General features: G+C 37.0%; 1 protein-coding gene across 2 annotated transcripts in view; it reads left to right on the forward strand.

Moving 5' to 3' along the window:
• The window catches only part of ESR2 (estrogen receptor 2), a 51,513-nt gene that overhangs the window by 30,368 nt on the left and 15,145 nt on the right, over positions 1–6,000 (forward strand). The gene's annotated exons all lie outside the window — the stretch shown is intronic.

Below are 6,000 nucleotides of genomic sequence, written 5' to 3' on the forward strand. Positions count from 1 at the left end.
TTTTGGGTAAATCTGCTTTTACAGATTCCTTTGTTCATTCATTTCATTCATTGATTCATTCGGTAAAGACATTGAAAATATAGTCCAGACTTCAAATAACTCATAGTGGAGGGAGGGAGAGAGAAAAGAAATCATTAAAAAGAATGATCCTAGTGCTATAATAAAGTGTGTACAGAGTACTATGAAAAAAACATAAGGAGAGTTGCCGGAGTGGTTGTAGAAGGGGATGATGTTTGAATGAGTCTTTAGGAATAGGTGGGTGTTAGCTGGGCAGGTGGGAGGAGTAGGTGTGGGAGAACATAGGTGAGCCGGGAGCTGCAAGTCATGCAGTGGAAGAGCAGAGGGAGGTGCACAGGGTCGTAAAATGCAGCACCGAAAATTATGCTGCACACCTCAGGCTGAGAACCACTGCCTGGGGCCTTGAGTGGCCCTAGAAGAGGTTCAGCCAGGGGAGTATCATGGGAGTATCAAGTAGGTCACAATGGCTTGAAGGGTCACTCTGGCTTCCATGTGGAGGACTGCCTGGAGAGAGGGGAGAGCTATGCAGGGGGCCCAATCAGAGTCGTGAGGGACAGTGAGAGCCGGAACTAACTTGATGTGGAAGAGCCAGGGAGGAAGAACCTGACTTGAGGAAAATGAGGAAGGTGTCTAAGATATGTTTATGTTGTAGCTTTGCTGCTTTTTTCTTACATAAATGATACCTGGTTATTATAAACATTCTAACAAAAGAAAAAAATCGCTAGGAATTCTGCCACATAACCCCCACCTCCTGCCCAAGATAATCACAACTTTTGGTGATGATTCTGTAACAACTCCCTCCCTCCCTTCCTCCCTCTCCCTCTCCCTCTTCCTCTCTCTCTCTCTCTCTCTTTCTTTTTCTTTCTCTCTCTCTCTCTCTCTCTCTCTCTCTCTCTCTCTCTCTCCACACACACACACACACACACACATAAATATACACACATGCTTATATACATAATTTTACATAAGCAGCAGCATAGCATCTTATGTTAAAAGTGTGGATACTTTGAAAGAGGCTTGCTTTGATCGTATTTTTTGCTTGACTTTTCCACCCCAATACCAAATAGTTAATCTTAACAACCTGACGGTGGACTTCATACCTTCTTCCATCCTTTAATAATCATTAAAAAAAAAAATCTCACCTCTAATATGTATACAGATAGGCTTTTCATTTTTTTAAAATTGGGACAGTGTATACAAATATTTCTCTACATCTTGCTTTTTTTACTTTTCAAAATGCTGTGAAAGCCCTTCAGGTCAACTAGGAGAGAAATAACAATCTTTTGACTGAACGCATTGTCTAAATTGGCCAACCACTTATCCGTTGATGGGCTTTACTTAATATACAGTTCCTTTTGTTCCCTGCCTTTATAAACATTGCTGCAATAAATAGAGATGTGTTATTTTGTACACATTTCTAAGTTGTATGTAGTTTTTATACCGTTCACTTTACTGTCTACCTGGTGTTTGATCCAGCTGGCATACCAGGTATTCATTGCTTTGCTTAGCTATTTACTCTTGTTGGGTCTTTAAGTTATTGTTTTTTCTTTCTCAAATAATATGTATATCTAGGTTTTAATCCTCAATGAGGAACTTAATAGATCCCTTCATTTGGGCAACATATGAGACTTTATTACTTAGATTTTATCCAAATTTAGAGCTTAATGTTTGCAACATCAGGAATCTGTGAGATCATGTTTTTCCACTTTATTTTAAATCAACTAAAGCAGCAGGTCCTGAAGCCTACACTCAGTGCAGAACCTGTGGCTGTACAGGGCCCAGGTGGCCTCCCGATCTGGGTCCAGCCGACCTCTTCCTTTCTGGCCTACACTCATTTCTTCTCTAACACTCACACGTGCTCTTAGCCGTTGGCTCTAGTTTGATGAAGGGGAAATGGAAACGTATAGAGCAGTGCTTCTTAGAATATCTACGGTGAAGGACCAGGTTTCTTTTTCTTTAATTTCTAAATTGGTATAGACAATTTGTAAAATGTAATAAATTATTAGAAAAGTGAAATGAAAGTACAAAATACAAGCCCTAGGTTTTTTTTTTTTAATTTTTTTATTTCATTCAATTGATTTAAAATTACTCTGTCAATTGCTATAAAAGTTTCCACATGCTTACCCTCAACTTCTACTTATTTTTTTGTGGACTGGTAACAGCCCATACTTGGAGTAGGCCTGGTGCTGTCCAGGAGATGTCCGGATTGGGGGCTGAGGTGGGTTTAGTCTTGAAGAAGAGGGTAGAGAGGGAACAAAGAAGGAATCCAAAGGTCATTTGAGGTTCAGAGACCCTGAAGACAACCATTGGGTACTTCCTAGTTGGGTCTCAATCTGGCCCTATCTGCCTGACAGGACGTTCTCCCTGAACCCAATTCTGAGAAGCAGACAGTGTTGAGCAGTGATGGTGAATTGTTGGACCAACAAAAAGTGTAGAGAAAGTCAAGAAGGCTCCTAAATGCTTTGGGGCTCCTGGCATCTTCTTGACATTTGTCGTTACCACTCACCTTTTAAAAAATAATTTGAAGGCTTCACTTACATCAGCAATTAAGTTGATGTGCATCTAGGAAATGTTCAGCTAGGACATTTGAAATTGTGGGAAAAAGATTAACTTTTCTTGATCTTCTCTTTCAACTCATCTACAAACATTACCTCACATGTGTGCCTCCATTTCTGTCTTTGTTAAAGGAAATATTTGCTTGAGAAGTTATGTTCTCATCTTAGCACAGGAGGATCATTAAATGCCAGATTATGGGGCTTCTCTTACCTGTAGAAATAATTGAGAACTCTTTTCTGTGTATCAAAGTTCTCCTTAGGAAGTAGTTTGCTTCCTGTTACAACACTTCGCAGTATAAAGCCTTCTGTTTGGCAAGGCTCCTTACAATCATTTTAGCGTGTGAGACATCATATTATGTGGTTGTGAAAGCTAAAAGCATCATCTGCACAAATGGGAAATATACCTATGGCATTCCTCCTGCAGCATCTGACAGAACTGCCATGTTTAAGAGAGTTACAGAGGGTGAGGCAGATATGCAGTGTAATTACCACGGGAGGCGGTAAATGGCAATTGTTTATGGTAAATTTGTTTTTAAGACAGTTCCTTTCTCGTTGGGTAGTCATAAGAGTTGTTAAATGAATTTATTCTATTCGGTGTTGCTGTTAGAAAATGGGATTCTGTTTCTATTGGAAAGTTTCCACTATCAGGAGAGGTGGGTCTTTTCTATGCTAGATTTTAGGCATTTAAAGGTATAGGCTTTTTTCTTCTGGATTATTTGTAAAATTAAATTAAAAGCAAAAACAGGAACAGAATCCACTTTCTCACCTTAAATTTAAAAAATCCTGACAGGAAGCTATGTATGATGTCAGATGGGTACTAGATTTATCAGGATGATCTCTTTGTAAGTTATTTAAACATCTAATCACTATGTTGTACACCTGAAACTAATGTAATTAAAAAATAAATTATTAAAAAACCCTGACAATATATAAATTAGAGATTGGACATTGGACAACAGGCCACACAGGACAGTGATCCCCAGGAGAAGGGACACAAACAAGGCGAGCCCTTTGCCCAGTTTACTTTCTGGAGCCAGTTTTCAGGTTGCAATGTAAGGAGAGGTGACTGAAGAAGACACTAGTGTCTTACTGGACCAAGGAGATAAAGTTGTGAATTTGGGGATGCCAAGCACTAAGCTGCTCATGCTTATGAAGATATTAACCATGGATGGGGGGAAAATCCATCAGAAAGGAGCAGGCAGAACAACCCCTACAGTTCGTACAGGGCGATGGATAGTTCAGGTTCTTACGAGCCAGAGGGGAAACCTTGTAATAATACTGAACATTGGGTTTAATACTCAGAAAGGTATTTCCTCAGTAGCAGGATGAATTCGCCCTACAGTAAAAGCTGCTCCAGCCCTACCAAACAAAACTGAAAAGCCTGAAGAATCAGACTTTTGCCAAGTAACTCAACTGCATCCCAGAACAAAGCAAAGAATATTTAAAAGAATACAACAATATCCAGCACCCAACCAAGTAAAATTCACCATGTATGGTAATCACAAGTTAGCAAGCATGCAAAGAAGCGGGACACATGACCTATAATGAGGAAAAAAACCAATCTACTTGGAAAAGATCCCCAAATGGTACAGATGATAGAATTAGTAGACAGGGACATTAAAGCAGTTACTGTAACTCTATTCCATATATCCAAGAGGTGGAGGAAAGCATGAGCAGGTTAAGGAGAGACATGGAAAATGACACACACACAAATTGAACTTCTAAATGTAAAAACTATTTCTACATGGGATTTACATCTGATTAGGCATAGCAGAAGAAAAGATATGAAGCCATAGCAATGGAAACTATCAAAAAAGAATGGAAAGAAATAGTTAAAAAAAAAAACCAGCATTAGGGAACTATGGGACAACTGTAGTTGTTAATATACATAAATTTGAGTCCCTGAAGTGGTGGGATGGGGGGCAGTAGAGAAAAATACTTAAACCATGGTTGAAAATTTCCAAATTTAATGAAAACTATAAATGCAAATCCAAGAAGCTTGATGAATCCTAAGCACAAGAAATATGAAGAAAATCACACTAAGACACACATCATAATCAACTTGCTTAAAACCAGTGATGAAGAGAAAGGTTTTAAAAGCAGCCAGAGAATAAAGATATTACAGATAGAGGAACAAAGACAAGGATGACAGCAAATTTCAGGGATACAAAAGAACAGTGTCTTTAAAGTACTTTAAGAAAAAAATCTATTAATAAAGAATTCCTTCCTCAATGAAAATGAAGGTAAAATAAAATTTTCAGACTTACAAAAGCAAAGAATCTATAACTAGCCGACCTACAGTCTAAGAAATATCAGTGGAAGTCTTTTTTGAGCAGAAGGAAAATGATACCAGATGGAAACATAGATCTACAGAAAGGCATAGAGGACCTGCAAATGGTAACCACATGGGTAAATACAGTTAATTTTTTCTTATTATTTAGAACTCTTTTATTTATCTTTAAAAGATAATCTAGTGTTTAAACCAAAAATCATAACGATGTATTGTGGGTTTATATAGAACGAAAGCATATGACAAAAGCATAAAGGCTGGGACAAATGGAAATATAGTTTTTACTTTGTACATGAAGCACTATAGTATTATTTGAAGATAAGCTGTAATAAGTTAAATATGTATATCACAAACCCAGGTATATCCATTAAAATAACAGAATTAGAACTAATATACCAACACAGGAGATAAGATGGAACCGTAAAAAAAAATTCTAAAAGAAGGCAAAAAAAAAAGGAAAAAAAAGAAATAACTATTGATAGGGCAAATAGGACAAAATTAAGATGGCAAATTTAAACTCAATCCCATCAAAAATTACATTAAAAATAAATATGCTAAACACCTCAATTAAAAGGACAAGACTGTCAGAGTGAATAAACAAGCAAGACACAACTTTTTATTGCCAGCAAGAAACTTAGTTAAATATAAAGAAGTTACTAGTAAAAGGATGGAAAAATGTATACCAAGCTAAGATTAATCAAAAGAAAGTTGGAGTGGCTATGCTAATATCAGAAAAAGTAAATTTTAGAGCATGATAATGATAAATGAGTAAATTTGCCAAAAAAATCCCCGTAAAAATCCTAAATATTTTTGTATCAAATAAGAGAACTTCAAAATATATGAAGCAAAATACAATATAACTGCAGAGGAAAATGGCAAATCCCTTGTCATAGTTGGAGATTTTATACCCCTTTTGCAATAATTGATAGAACGAATAGATGGAAAATCAGTAAATATAGAGAAGACTTGAACCACACTGTCAATCACCTTGACCTAATTGACATTTATGGACCCCTCTACCCAACAACAGCAGAATATATATTCTTTCGAAGTAGTCATCAGATATTTACCAGGCTATACCATATTTTGGACCATAAAACAAAGCTCAATACATTTAAAAGGGTTTAAAACATACAA

The sequence above is a fragment of the Pteropus vampyrus genome, unplaced genomic scaffold, assembly GCF_000151845.1.
Source record: "Pteropus vampyrus isolate Shadow unplaced genomic scaffold, Pvam_2.0 Scaffold15, whole genome shotgun sequence".
In the NCBI taxonomy this organism is placed as follows: Eukaryota; Metazoa; Chordata; class Mammalia; order Chiroptera; family Pteropodidae; genus Pteropus; species Pteropus vampyrus.